The sequence below is a fragment of the Panthera uncia genome (assembly GCF_023721935.1).
Source record: "Panthera uncia isolate 11264 chromosome B2 unlocalized genomic scaffold, Puncia_PCG_1.0 HiC_scaffold_25, whole genome shotgun sequence".
In the NCBI taxonomy this organism is placed as follows: Eukaryota; Metazoa; Chordata; class Mammalia; order Carnivora; family Felidae; genus Panthera; species Panthera uncia.
In genome coordinates, this window is record NW_026057581.1 from 17330717 (window position 1) to 17346692 (window position 15976).

A 15976-nucleotide genomic window follows, 5' to 3' on the forward strand; every position below is an offset into this window, starting at 1 on the left:
TGTGTGTGTGTGTGTGTGTGTGTGTGTGTGTGTGTGTTTATCCTGCTTGGTGTTCTCCGAGCTCCCTGCCTCTGTGGTTTGGTGTCTGACATTAATCTGGGACAATTCTCAGTTGTTATCACTTCAAATATTGCTTCTGTTCCTTTCTGTCTCTCTTCTCCTTCTGATATTCCCATTATACATATATTGCGTCTTTTATCCCATTGTGCTTTGATACTTTATTCTATTTTTTTCTAGTCTTTTTTCTCTTTGATTTTCAGTTTGTAAGTTTCCACTGTCATACTCATGAGCTCAGAGATCCTTTCTTTCTCAGCGAGGCCTTCAAAGATGTTCTTCATTTCTGTTATGGTGTTTTTGATTTCTAGCATTTCTTTTGGGTTCTTTCTTAGAATTTCCATCTCTCTGCTTACATTTGTTCTTATATGCTGCCTACCTTTCCCATTAAAGCTCTTAGCATGTTAATCACAGGTTTAAAAAATTCCTGGTCTGATAATTCCAATATTCTTGCCATATCTGACTCGGGTTCTGATATTTGTTTCGTCTCCTCAAGGGGCATTTTTTGCCTTTTAGTATGCTTTGTAAGTTTTTGTTGAATGGTATATATGATGTACTGTGTAAATGGAACTGTGGTAAATAGGATTTTAGTGATATGGAGTTAAGATGCACGTGAGAAGAAGCACTTTATAGTCCTATGATTAGGTCTTAGTCTTTTGGTGACCCTGTGTCCCTGGACTATGAATGTCACTGGTGCTTCTGTCTTTTAGGTGGGACAGGATGGTCAGAAGGGGCTGGACTTGTGTATTTCGCTTCCCCAACAAAAAAAGCTAGAGCTGGTTGGAATTGAGTATTTCCCTTCCTCTGGGTAAGTTAGGCTCTGATAAAACCCAGCACGTTAGACTCTGATAAAGTAGCCTCTTTCCAGGGCAGGTCTTGTTAAGAAGAACAGAACTCTATGACATATCTCAAAATGATTCCTTTTCTTCTTCCCTTGCAAGAGAACATTTTTCTCTAATATTACTGTGAGGACTTGGTAGAGCTCCTGGAGGGAACTCACAAAAGTGTGGGACCCCAAAGACTGAGTCCTTGTGGAATTTTACCTCTCAGGATTGCCCACACTGAACCTCCAGAAAGTCCTCAGTTACGGTTCCGATTTTCCCGCTCTAGCGCTGATGCTCATGGCAGTTTCTGCTTTGGCAAGTGGAAGTTTTCTGTATTTGCCTGTCTGTCTCTCCAGTTTGCAGCGTAGCAGCTTGCCCTGTGCCCTCACTGCACCGGCAGATCAAAGCACAGTTGTTGATTTTTCTGTGTGTGTAGCTTTTTACCCATGGTTAGGACAGCGTGAAGGACTTTCACGTTTCTTACACGCTGGACCAGAAACCACAAGTTCGTGTCTCTGTAAAAATCTTTTTCCAACTTTTTCTTTGGTTTTGTTATAAAACCAAACATAGATACTAAAGAGTCCGCCATAGGGTACCTACACGCTCCGTTATGGGTTAAAATCGAAGGAAGATTTTCTGGTGGAACTGCTGGAATCTTTTGCATTGGATTCTCTGGAGGAGAGCTTGGGGCAGAAGCAGAGGTGATTCTGGTTCTAACTGAAAAAAATGTTCCTTCCAAAGTCATTAATCTAACGATCATGAATGAGTTACACTTTCAGCGGATTTTTTTGTGTCCATAAACAAAGAAGGACTTGCTGCTCGAGGGCCCCTGATGAATCAGCAGAACTTAAAGTGCAAGAATAGGGGGCACCTGGCTGGTTCAGTAGAAAGAGCATGTGACTCTTGATCTCCAAGTCGTGAGTTCGAACCCCACGTTGGGTGTAGAGATTACTTAAATAAAAATTAAGGCAAGCAAACAAACAAAAACAAATGGAAAGTTCAAGAATGGAAAGTGTACTGATGCTGAGATGCCATTCTTGTGAGCTCCCAAGTTTCTGCAAGTATCTTAACTACAATTAAGTAAAAGCTGGGAAAGAAATTATGGTTGCATTGCTTTCTTTCACTGTCTGTATTGCAGATATAATGAAAAAAAAATCATTAGTTTATGAGAGTCTTATATGCATTGAGTTTGGTAGGAATGACTCCAAAATGCTTCCCAATCCAGTAAAGAAGTCAAAGTCCAATAAAGGCCCCAAAGTGAATAAAAATGACTCAAAGTTATGCTTTTTAAAAAGTCTCATAGAAGATATTTATCTGAAAAGGCATAGATTGATGCAGATAAAAAATATGAATATTGTCGTTAATATTATGAACATTTTATAGATGCTTAAACGTTGAATGTCAGATGAAAATTTATTGTTTGCTTAGGTTTTTAATTAAGTTCATTTCCACATGTTCTCGAGGTAGAATATGGCGGTCAAGGGTGCAGCTCAGAAGTGGTCAGCATTTCTGACCTTGGGCAAATTGCTCAGTTTGCTCATCTGTGAAATGGTGATGCTAGGAGACCTTAGAGCCTGCATTAGGACCCAGTGGGGTAGTTCATGTAAAGCTGTGAGAGTGGCTACGGGCATCCAGTAAGAGCTCAATAGATGTTCATTATTTTTGTTCAATATAAAAAACCTATCATTTAGAGACACACAAGGTATGATTACTGGATAAAGAGAGAAACTCTCAGTATTCATAGAAGAGCATAGGGGGCTGCTTTTCTTAAAATATGTTTGTATTGTGTTTCATTTCTTTTTTTTATTTGTTTTTTATATTTATTTTTGAAAGACAGGGTGTGAGCAAGGGAGGGGCAGAGAGAGAGGGAGACATGGAATTGGAAGCAGGCTCCAGGCTCCGAGCTGTCAGCACAGAGCCCAATGCAGGGCTTGAACCCATGGACCACGAGACCATGACCTGAGCTGAAGTCCAACTCTCAACTAACTGAGCCACCCAGGTGACCCTGTGTTTCATTTATAAAGAAAGTGTTGAAATTCTCCTTCATGTCACCCACAGTCGGCCTATCCCTGAGCCTGATGGAAACGAGGAGAGAAGCCGGGGAAACACGAACAATTTCAAAAAGGGAAAAAAGCAGTAAGGAAAAAGCTGGAGAACGCTGGAGTAATCTTACTTTTTTGACCAAAGGTACAAAATGGGTTGGCAGAGTTTTCTTTCATGATTGACACTAGAAGTCAACACACTTTCTCTGTTATGGACAAGTTAGTAAATATATTTGGCTGTGTGGGCCATATGGTCTCTATCACACACTCAACTCTATTTCTGTAGCACAAAAGTGGCCATAAATAATACATGAAAACTGGTGATGGCTGTGTTCTAATAAAACTTTATTTACAAAAGCTGGTTGGGAGCCATAGTTTGCTAACCCCTGGTCTACAGCACACCTGAAAGTGACATAAAGCATTTGTTGTTTTGCCTCTGATGACCTCTTTTTCCCCTTCTCCTTTCACTCCACGCATTTTCTACCCAAATTCTAGGTGCATCCCAGTAGTGACCCAAGAGGTCAGCCACGGCTCATTCAGGAGCACAAGGCAGTATTTGTGCACAGGCCCAGTCCTCCCACATTTTCGGAGGGGAGCTCATACAAGACAAAGCTTCTTGATTACATGGATGACTTTGCATAACTTAAATATCTTATTCCATTAAAAGACACTCTCCCCGTCAGGGTTAGAGAATGGAAAATGAAGAGGGCGAGAGGTTCAGAAAGTTCCAGAAGATGAAGCTTAATTCAGAAGACATTACCTGACATCCCACTCAAAATATTCTCAACGGAACACACGCTGTGCCCTCACACAGGGAGAGGCCCATGTCTCCAGACTTTCGTCGACTTGAGGGTGAGTCCCCAGCTTCCTTCACATAATCCAGCCTCTTCTTGTCTCCACGTTCCCTGGGGCTGGGTTCATCTCTCAGTCTTTGGTTATAAAGTTTTATTCTGATTTCTTAGGATTTATCTGCTTGTCAGTGTTAATTTTTTTTAATGTTTATTTTTGTGTGTGAGAGAAAGAGAGAGAGAAAGAGAGAGCAGGGGAGAGGCAGAGAAGGAGGGGGGCAGAAGACCTGAAGTGGGCTCTGTGCTGACAGCAGAGAGCCAGCTGTGGGGCTCGAACTGATGAATCATGCCCTTAGCCGAAGTCGGACGCTTAACGCCACCCAGGCGCCTCTGCCTGTCAGTTTTAAAATCTTATTTCCATTTCAGCCAAGAACACCCAAGTCCCGTCACAAACTTATCTTGGGTTTCAAAATTTATCGGGTGGGCACAATGAACGGGCTAGATGAGGCTTTGCTACAGGTAACAAGTCTATATCTTTTATTTATTTTTAATTTTTATTTGTATTTTTAAAGTATATTATGTATTTTAATGATTAATTATTTTTGAGAGAGAGAGAGAGTACAAATGGGGCAGAGGCAGAGAGAGGGGGGCAGAGGATCCAAAGTGGTCTCTGTGCTGAGAGCAGCAGGCCCGATGTGGGGCTCGAACTCGCGAACTGTGAGATCATGACCTGAGTCAAAGTCTGATGCTCAGCTGACTGAGCCACCCAGGTGCCGCAAGTCTATAACTTTTAAGATCTATAGAAGAAGTGCTCCAATTCCACCCTTTTTCCTTCATGGCATCTAGCTCAGTGTCTTATACTCAGTCAATATTTGTCGATGTTATTTCAAGGAAGAAGCCACTGTGACTCTATCCCTTTGTATATTAGTTCCACAAAAGACTGATTTTCTAGTTCCAGAAGCAGAACTGAAGCAAGTTCTTTTCCTCTGGGGAGAACAGGCCTTTGCATCAAGACATAGACTCCCAGAATAAAACGCATCTGTTTTCTTGAGACTCATAGGGGAAATGGTCAGGAGGTGTTGTGGATTTCTATGGGAGTTAAGGGTCACAGTTTCTTTCCATTCTAGATAAGAGTTGGGTGCTGGCGGGAGAGCACATGAACAACTCATTGGCCCTGGAGAAAGCAAAGTCCTTTATTACCCAATGGAAAGAGAGATAGCACTTCTAGAAGCCAGTCCTCACAGGTGCAACAGGTGTACTGTTGCCTTAGGCTCTGGTAAGAAGACACCCAGAGGGCTCCCTAATGGAACCAGCTGCATATAATCCTCATTCTTATCAAGAAGGCTAGATCACAGGGGATGGTGGCCTTATCACATCTGGGCAGCCAGTGATTTCACCTATCATCAACGAATCCTTTACAAACCCAACCACGTAGATACATTTCAAGCATATCACGGGTGCCTGAATCAAACTGCCATATTATAATCAAGTTGCATCATCAGGCTTTATCGCTAAAGGCCTAGGGTTTTAAATACCTTATGGGAAAGTCTGATGACCTACGAAAGAAAGTCTCCTTTCACAATGGCGTTTACTTGGCCTTGTGTGCAGACACATCGCAGGTCCCAGGAAGAAAAGAATTTCTCCGGGAAACTCTAACCAAGGCACATTAGTAATTTCTTGCTTATTTCACCCTAACACTGAATTTTCTTTTCGTTCATTCATTCATTCACTCCATTTTTGTTGAGTGTTCCTTATGTATCAAGCATTATCTTAGGGACTATGGGTACCCTAGTCAATAAAACATGTATAATGTTTGCCCTCACGGAGCTTATATGAAAAAAATCTGACAATTCAGCAAATAAATGAGTGAGCTAGGTAATCAGATGTTGATCAGTGCCACGGAGAAAAATAAAGCAGGCAAGGAAATTTGGTAGCTGCAGAGGAATGGACTGGTTTCGGGGAAGCTTTAATGAGTTCAGTGGATGGAAAAGAGCTCTCTGTTAAACTGTGAGATGCCAAGAGCCCTGAGGGAGCTTAAGGAAGGAGCCATATGGATATTGTGGGGAAGGGCATTTGAGCCAAAGGGACTTCTGAGCCAGGAATGCGACTTGGTGTGTTTGAGAAGCAGGAGGCCAGTGTGTGGGGAAGGGAGTGAGTCAGAGGAAGAAAGGAGGAAAGAAGAGAAAAGAGAGGTGGAGGGGTTCCAGGTATCCCTCCCTCACCAGCTACTCAGGGATCATTTATGGAGCCTCAAGTACTTGCAAGGCCCTGTGTGCGAGAGGGTTTGTGCTTGTTTGAAGGTGTTTGAAAGTGTGAACCAGTTAAGGGAGAAGGGCAATGTTTGGGTCCTGCTGGATAGACATGATGGAAATCTAAGAAAAGATGTTGGAAATGCAGGAGAATTTCTGGTAGGCTCTAAAGCAAACACACTGGTGTGACAAAATCATCCAAAAAGTAGTCATGAAGCAATGGTTTTGATTTGGATTTGGAAGATAGCACCTAATTATTTTTTAATGTTTATTTTTGAGAGGGATAAAGGGAGAGAGAGAGAGAGAGAGAGAGAGAGAGAGAGAGAAAGAGAGGGAGCATGAGTGGGGGAAGAACAGAGAGAGCAGGAAACAGCATCGGAAGCCAGCACAGGGTCCTAGCGGTCAGCACAGAACCTGACTCGGGGTTCAAACCCACGAACCGTGAGATGATGACTTGAGCTGAAGTTGGATACTCAACTGATTGAGTCCCAACCCAGGCATCACAGGTAGCACTTAATTTTATTTATTAAAAAAAATTTTTTTAATGTTTTTATTTATTTTTGAGACAGAGACAGAGCATGAGCAGGGGAGGGGCAGAGAGAGAGGGAGACACAGAATCCGAAGCAGGCTTCAGGCTCTGAGCTGTCAGCACAGAGCCCGACGCGGGGCTCGAACTCATGGACTGTGAGATCACGACCTGAGCTGAAGTCGGACACTTCACCTACTGAGCCACCCAGTTGCCCCAATAGCACTTAATTTTAAAGGAAAAACTTCTTAATTACGTTTTGTTAAATGTGTTAAATATGTTAATATTTCTCAATGGTGGTAGGACATAACCCAGATGTTTGGGACAGGACTTGGAAGGAATCTTACAGTAGATAATCTGTAAGTGGATAAATGAAAGGTGTCTGTAATAGCAGTGGGGATTTGCTTACGCTTTTTTCCCAGAATTTTCATGTCATTCATAGGAGATATGCTCTTTTTTTTAAATGAAATTTATTGTCAAATTGGTTTCCATACAACACCCAGTGCTCATCCCAACGGGTGCCCTCCTCAATGCCCATCACCCACTTTCCCCTCCCTCCCACCCCCTCACCAACCCTAAGTTTATTCTCAGTCTTTAAGAGTCAATTATGGTTTGCCTCCCTCCCTCTCTAACTTTTTTCCCCCTTCCCCTCCCCCATGGTCTTCTGTTAAGTTTCTCAGGATCCACATATGAGTGAAAACATATTGTATCTGTCTTTCTCTATATGACTTATTTCACTTAGCATAACACTCTCCAGTTCCATCCACGTTGCTACAAAAGGCCATATTTCATCCTTTCTCATTGCCACGTAGTATTCCATTGTGTATATAAACCACAACTTCTTTATCCATTCATCAGTTGATGGACATTTAGGCTCTTTCCATAATTTGGCGATTGTTGAAAGTGCTGCTATAAACATTGGGGTACAAGTGCCCCGGTGCATCAGCATTCCTGTATCCCTTGGGTAAATTCCTAGCAGTGCTATTGCTGGGTCATAGGGTAGGAGACATATTCTTAAATTCTTCTTCTTAGGCTCAGGAATGATTTCACAGCCCATCGATATTTGAAGGAATTCACTCAGCGTAAGACAAATACTGTTTTCATGATTAGGACACAAAATAGACACGTTCTAAGTAAGGAATCCTAATCAGACTTTAAGTCATCTATAAAATAAGCCTTTCCATGTGTCTGTCACACTTGTTTGATTTTAAAGTATTTTCTGCCAGGAAAAGCAAACAAAATCCATCCAGCCTAATTGTGGCCTGTAAGATTTTTCTGAAGCACTCCCCATGTCCTTCACGGTTTTTGTAGAACTTCCCTGCTGTTTGTAGATCACCTTTATCAAATATTATTCCTGCCCGAAACTTTACTTGTGCCCGAAACACTCATCACATGTGAGCTTTCCCTGATAGCCAAGGAAGACTCTGGCTCCCTGCTTGGATTGCATTTTCTCGCTGGTCTCGTGTTGGCCTTATTCCTGCCCAGAATTTCCTTCCAGGTGCTCTCGAGGGTGGGGGCGGGGCCAGCCACCACAACAACTTGACCTTAACATTGTTGCCTGAAACTCTTAATGTTGGTCCCTCTTCGCAGCAAGCCCATGTGGTGGTCTTATCTTTATTTGATCATGAAGAGACTGATACATGATCAAGTCACAGGGCTAGTACTTCCAAGGCTAGGACTTGGGCCTGGGTCTGTGGATTCAAAAGGTGGGAGCTAGCACTAAACCCTTCCTTCTCTTACCCTTTGCAAACTCTTTCCAGGTCCTGTAGTTGTTTTGACAAATCACCTGTGATGTTTTTCCGTTTTTACAGTCCCCGTTCTGCCCAGTGACTGGATGACTGACTTCCTAGTTGGCCTCTTAGCTGACAACTTCTCCACAGTGTATATGCTCACCTGATAGTGAGCATAGTTTTCCTGCAGCTGTGAAATTCCTCCATTCAGTGGCTCCTTCTTGATTATGGTCAAACTTCCCATATTACCATTCAAAATCTTCCCCTGATGCCACGCTGACTTTGAGTATTGGTTAGTCAAGCTCAACTTACTCCTGCCTCTGTTTTTCTGCCTGGGCTCTTGGCCCAGATGTTCTAAATCTCAGTCATATCTCAAAGTTTACTTCCCCCCAAACTTCCATCATACTGACCTTTGGCTTCTTTGACTCCCATCAGGACCAATGGTAGTGGTCTTTGTGTATGCTGTTCCTCTTCCTAGAATACTTTTCCTTCTGTCTCTCACTTAGCTTTCCTTTAAAACTGAGTCTAAGCTTTATTGTTTCTTCCAATGAGCCCTCTGAAGGCTCTTTTTTCTGTGACCCCATCGCACACCATGGTTACCAGTGTAGTAGAAGACCATATTGCATTGAGATGGCCTATGTCATTGTCTTCCCTTCCAGACAAACAGAACGTAGGAACATAAGTCTGGCCCAGTCTTGTATTTCCAGCTGGCAAAATTCCTCCATGCCATGTGTCCCAATATGAGTGAGTGAGCCTTGTTATCATTGGTTTGTTGAGGTCTATGCAGCAAATCCTATCACTCTTTTTTTGCCAAACTTCCATTCTTTTTCTCCTTCTCTTCTGGCTTCTTCCCTCGTTTCCTGATGATGGCTTCTCACCAACTGAATCTGGATATTGAGCTTCTGGTCCTGGACTTGTCTTTCCCTTGGGTCTGATTTCTAATGTCCACTTCCAATGAATTTACACCCAGTCCGCCTGGGTCACAGCTCAACCTAGTACAGAATTAATTCCCTTGGCTGTTAGTACAGCCCGCAGACTAACAATCAGGTCTGGTTCATCTCAGACTCTGTGAAAAAGAACCGAAGGATTTACCCAGAAAGCACATGTGCTGTAATCAGATTATGGAAAAACAATGAGAATATGGGAAGGTGTGAAATAGACAAAAAGCAGGATCGTGTGTGGTGTTGATGTAATTGTGTTGTGCAGACAGCAAGACAGGCTGCTGCTGCAGAAAAAGGGAGAGAGCACCCTAGACAAGCACTGGCAGGAAGATGATCAAAGTCCAACTTGATTGGTCTTGGAAGGCTGGATAAAGGCTGCAGATGCAGGAAATCTATATCGGAAATAAAGGAAATAGGGAGTGGCACGTCCAAATCTCCGGCAGTCTCGTCTCCATCACAAATATCAGCCAAATCCACATTCAATGAAACTTTTGGTTTCTGGTTGTTTCTGAAGATTTTCTCTGACCCTTTCTTGTCTTTCTTTCATGTGTTGCTGATTTTCTTTAGTGATATGTTTGGATTTCTTTCTCTTTATTCTTTGCGTATTTAGTGGTGGTTTTTGACATATGGTTATATTAGGTTTGTATATAACCTCTTCTGCATATAGCAGTCTGTATTAGATGGACAGTTGCTTAAGTTTGAACCCATTCTGTAGTCCTCGCCTTCCCATATTTTAAGTCTATGTTATCCTGTTTCATATCCTTTTTTTGTGAGTTCCTTGGCTATTTTTTTTTTTCAGAAATATTTGGACACTTGTGGTTTTTTGTAAGAACCATCACTTTATTTGACTTCTTCTTGTTGCCTTTATTGCTCCCATCAGCACTGACTGGTGACTTTATTTTGGGATCCTTTTTCACCAATGAAATTTGCTACCTTGATAAAGAATTTGAGTTCTGGCTTGGACCTGGGTTAAAATCCTGACTCTAACTTAACTAACTGGGTGGCCTCGAGCAGACTTCTTAACTTATCTGCCCATTAGATGGAATGCTTCCCAGAAAACTCTTAGCACAAATTGTTTGGTACACAGTAAGCACTCACAGGTAGCTGTTGTCATTGCTAGTTCTGAGGGTTACCACGTGGGAGACAATTAGTGGAGAACAACACATTTCCATTGCAATTTCGATGTTGGGTGGCTGGATAGACTCAGTCTCTGGTGAGCTAATGGGTTTCATTTACACACCCATGGTTAGAAAATTTATGGCTTAGAAAAATGATAAATTATTATATGTCAGGAACCATCAGAGTCATGCATAAGGATTTGAAGCCTCACATGTCAGATCTGCCAGAGCTGAGGGTCTACGATACTTTCTTCTCTGCCCGTTGGAAAGAACAGCTGGACACCAGGCTGCGTGTGCTTGTAAACAATTATTAAATTACCCTGTAGACTTGTCTTCTCTAAGCAGAATGAACTTGGTTCTTTTAACCTCTCCTGAGCATGGTTTTGATTTTCCATCTCTTTAATCATCTCTGTGGCTCTTTTCTGAACCTTCTCCAAGTTCACCATGTCCTTCAATTTACTCTGGAGTGCCTAATTGCTCAAAGTTCTCAGCTAAAAGTTTTCACAACATGGAGTAGAGCTATACCCTTTCTAAATGCCCCACCGTACCTGTGCACACAGGCCTGCCTTCTTTTAAAATTTGCTGCTGTGCCATGGGCTCATAATAACATCCTACATTTGTACAAGAAAGGTAGTTTTCAAAGGACTCTTACGTGTCATTTCCTGTGATCTCCATTACAATCCAGTGAGCTGGGTACAACCGTCCTCCTTTCTCAGACGAGGAAACTGAGATTAGAAGGACTCAGAGACTTGCCTGACGTCACAGAGACAGGACGTGTTATGGCTGGCACGGAGTCTAGGGAATCTGGTCTCTAAATGCCAGTGTTCTTTCCACCACATCCAGACTTACGCTTATAAACAATTTGTAAAGTACATGGTCATCTGAAGAGTTTTCTGCTCTACTTCTTGAGAGCTTGTTTTTTCCACTGTAGTTGGGTTGGTTTTATTAATTTCCTTCCACCAAACCCTTCCCCTTGACTCACTGATCCTTCAGGACTTTGACCGCTGTGTGCTGAGGCTGAGTGGCCACTTGGTGAGGGAGTAGGCTTAGGTTGAGTGTGTCCCATAATTAAGGGCCTTCAAAAGATGCTTTTGGAAACACTGAGTTTCCCTTCGCAGTAATTTCAAAGTTACTGATCTAGAGTTTTTCTCCTAATGATGCACATTGTGATGTAAAGCTTTGGCCTTTAGGGTTCTTTGCACTGTTTCCAATTAAAAAGGTATTTCCTTGTGGGGAGGAAAAGGTGAGTCCAAACCCTCTCTTGTACAGCCCACGGTGCCTGGAGCACTTCCAGGGCAAGCGTGGCTTGTCATGTACGTGACCAAAGTCTGCAGAGGGCGAAGACTTCCGTCAGGTGCAAGGCCAAGGTCTACACCGTTAGTGTTTGTGGATATTTGTTTTCCCACCCTGTAGGAGTGATAAATACTGAATACTAACTACCGACTGCTAAAGAGGTAAGCACATGAATAATTCTGGAGCTAGAAATCCGTATGATTTATATTCCATCATTGGAGAAGGATTTAAAACAAGCCTACTCACCTATATGTTGGATATTTTAAAAATGAATTCACTGGTTGTTGGACTGAATTAACGAGTCAATGAAGCCATTGTAATGTAATCCCACATCCATTTGTAACAACAGTTAAAGAGGTTTTTTATGTAAATAAAAATGCTGAGGCAGGACAGTTGATAGTGAAGATTAGGGAGAGAGGGTGGTCGCAACTCTGCAGTATTTCCCAACTTGCACAGGAGAATCAGCTAGAAGGGGGAAGGAGGTGCAATAAACAATAGCAATCACCCCAGCTCCTGCCATTCTGACTTAATCAGTTTGAATTGGAGCCCTGCATTGACTTCATTTAAAGATCCTCAGGCGACTTAAAGCGGACAGGGTTGAGACCCAGTGAAAAGTGAGGGAGAGGAGATGGGAACCCAAGGGTCACTACAGACAAGTGCCTCATATCGCCTGGCTTGGGTTTGCGAGCTTTGGGCAGCTGGCCCTGATGTTGGGCACCATCACAGTCCTGGGGCTGACTGTAGCTGACAGGGGTGGGAAGTATACAGATATTCACCATTTTAAGGGATTTTAAGACCTGATGACTTAGCCACATCTTCCATGTCATGTGATTCCCCTGGACTTCTCTATTGCTCCGTAGACCTGTGATGGAAAAGCCCAGACGCCAGTGCCAATGGATTTCCAGTATCCTCTAGGGAAGCTTGTCCTAAATGAACTTGATCATAAGAATTTCCTGGGATGCTTGCTAAATATGAATATTCCTAGACCATTCCCCTTGAGATTCTGATTCACGAGTTCTGGGATGGGACACTGTGGTCTGTATATTTTAAAGGACGCTTCTGGGCAGACAAATGTAGGAAATTTGGAACACATGAGATGCCATCGCAGAGCTCATTGGATGTGTAGATTTCCCAAGGCCACCAACATCAGATTCAGTAGGCCTACACGGAGGCCCAGGAATCTGCATTCTCAACACTCTCTTGTATTCCTCAGGTAGATCTGATGTGGGTGATTCTCTTGTGCGGTTTTAGATATGCTGCCCCAGGAGAGAAATGATATTTATTAAGGGTCTACTCTGTGCCTGATCCAGTCCAAGCTGTTTTATTTCCAATTTTTTTTAATGTTTATTTATTTTTAAGGGACAGAGAGAGACAGAGCGTGAGTGGGGGAGGGGCGGAGAGAGAGGGAGACACAGAATCCGAAGCAGGCTCCAGGCTCCCAGCTGTCAGCACAGAGTCCGACGCGGGGCTCCAACCCACGAACCGTGAGATCAGGACCTGAGCCAAAGTTGGACGCTTAACTGACTGAACCACCCAGGGACCTCAAGTCCAAGCTGTTTTAAAACTTTGAGTGCACTCGCTCTCCCCCTGGGCCTTCTGTCCTCTCAAGTATGACCAGGACCCATGTTGCTCCTCGATGTCTGGTTGTCTGTTGATGTTCTTGGCATCTTTTGTCTTCTTATTTTCACACATTGCCAAGGTCCCTGAAGTTCTCATGACCAAACCTGCCAACATTATCTATCCTTGTTCTTCTAGACAGTTGAGGTAAAATGGGTATGATGTTGGTTGTAGATTTCACAGTTTGAAAAATGATAGCCTGTAGATTTTCTAGAAGTGAGCATTGCGCCTCTCTCACATCACATTCATTTATTTGGGTCCTTTCTCTTCTCTTGTTGATAAGTCTGGCTGGGGGTTTACCACTTTTATTCATTCTTTCAAAGAACCGGCTCCTGGTTTCGTTGATCCATTCTATTGTTTTTGTTTGTTTGTTTCTGTATCATTTAGTTCTGTTCTAACTTTATGATTTCCCTCCTTCTGCTGGTTTTAGGCTTTATTTGCTGTTCCTTTTCTAGCTTTTTTAGGTGTAAAGTTAGGTTGTGTATTTGGGACTTTTCTTGCTTTTTTGAGGCAGGTCTCACGTCACATTCAAAGGGTATATTCGCCACATGGATTCGGGCTTAAGAGATAATAGTAACATGCCTTTAAGTTTGGTTTTTCCAAAGCTGCAGAAACATCTATATTGAGGTTTTATACATCAACCCTTGATAGAGGGTGGTGGTATAAGAGTGACTCAATAAAGTCTACACAGCTAAGATAGGTCAGACCACACATATCCTAAAACCCAATTCTAAATGGGCTGAAAGGCATTTCTTGACTGAAGGAATTGAGAAGTCCAACATTCTAGTAAGTGTTAGGAGCGCTCTGATAAGCTCAGGTTCATTCCTCTGAGATTACTTTCACTTTGGCCTTCTCTGTTGGTCGGCTTCCTTCTCATTTTGGATTCTCCCAGAGTAGGGAATGGCTTTAGCAGCTTCCAGCTTTCTGTGTGCAAGCCACACCTTTCCAGAGAAAGAGAGAATTCCTCTTTCTCTAACCACTAAACAAAATCCAGGACACGTCTATGATTAAGTTAGCTTGGGTTACGCACTCTTACCTGAACTAATAATTAAATTGACTGGCACAGAACCACCAGGATCCACCCTGGCGATGGGGCAGGGTGACACCCAATTTTCACGAGTGCCGTTGGGATGAGGTGGAATGGCTGCTTTGAGAAGAACCAACAATGTCCATTCCAGAAGCAGTCTGTTTTATTCTATGACAAGACACTGTATTCCAGATACGTGGCTCTCTATTTTTCCTACTTTAACAGAGGATGATGGGGGGGGGGAATGCCTTATTAAAAAAGTTAAATTTGAGTACAGGTGACCCACAATGCTACATTAGTTTCAGGCAGACAACGTAGTGATTGCACTTCTCTGTGCATCGTGCCAGGCTCGTTGCAAGAGTAGCTGCCATCTGTCACCATGCAACGCTATCACCATGTCATTGACTCCATTCCCTGTGCTGTACTTTTTTATTGCCATGACTTATTCATTCCATAATTGGAAGCCTGTGTCTCCCACTCCCCTTCACCCATTCTGCTTGAATCTTCCCTCACCCCCCTTCTCTCTGGCAACCATTGGTTTTTTCTCTGTATTTATAGGTCTGATTCTGCTGGTTGTTTACTCATTTGTTTTGTTTTTTAGATTCCACAAATGAGTGAAATCATATGGTATTCATCTTTCTCGGTCTGACTTGTTTCACTTAGTATAATGCCCTGTATTATACAATGTCCATCCATGTTGTCACAAATGGCAAGATCTCATCCTTTTTCTTTTTAATGGCTGTGTAATATACACATATATATAATATATGTATAATATGTAATATATTTTATATATATACATATATGTATGTGTATAAATATAAATATATATTTATATATATATTTATATAAAAATTCCATATATATAGTATATATATATATATATATATATATATATATAAAGATTCCATATATATGTATATCACATCTTCTGTATCCATTCATCTATCGATGGACACTTGGGTTGCTTCCATATCTTGGCTGTTGTAAATAATGCCGCAATAAACATAGAAGTGCATATTGGATTATGTGATATTTCTATTTTTAACTTTTCGAGGAACTCCCATACCATTTCCTATAGTGGCTGCACCAATTTACATTCCCACCAACTGTGCGCAAGGGTTCCGTTTTCTCCACATCCTCGCCAACACTTGTTGCTTCTTGCCTGTTTGATTTTCGCCATCCTGACAGGTGTAAGGTGATATCTCATTGTGGTCTTGATTTGCATTTCCCTGATGATGAGTGATGTTGCGCATCTCTGCATGTGTCTGTTGGCCATCTGTACGTCTTCTTTGAAACAATGTCTATTCAGATCCTCTGCCTATTTTTTAGTTAGGTTGTTTGTTGTTTTGATGTTGAGAAGTGTCTTTGAAGGGGGTCAACATGATCTCTCTAAGTTCTTTCACTAAAAATAGTTGGTTAAGACTGCAGCTTTTTATGCCACACAGCACGGAAGGCCAGCCAATTCCAACACAACACAAGTTGTGTTTAGAAACTCTGCCTCCTTTATTCTTATGGGCCCAATAATAATAATTGTTACTATCTATTAATGTTATGCTAATTATTTCCCACAAATTATCCTATTGACTTTAAAAAGGTAGATACCTTGAGGAAATAATGGAAGCTCAGAGGTGTTAAGTCACTTGCCCAAGGTCACACAGCTAGTGAAAGCTTGGGCAAGACTGGGCTGGAACCCGGGTACACCTGCTTCCAGGACAGAGAAGCCCATGTTCTTTCAATCTGTGTTGGCTCTTAGGAAGCTGTGAA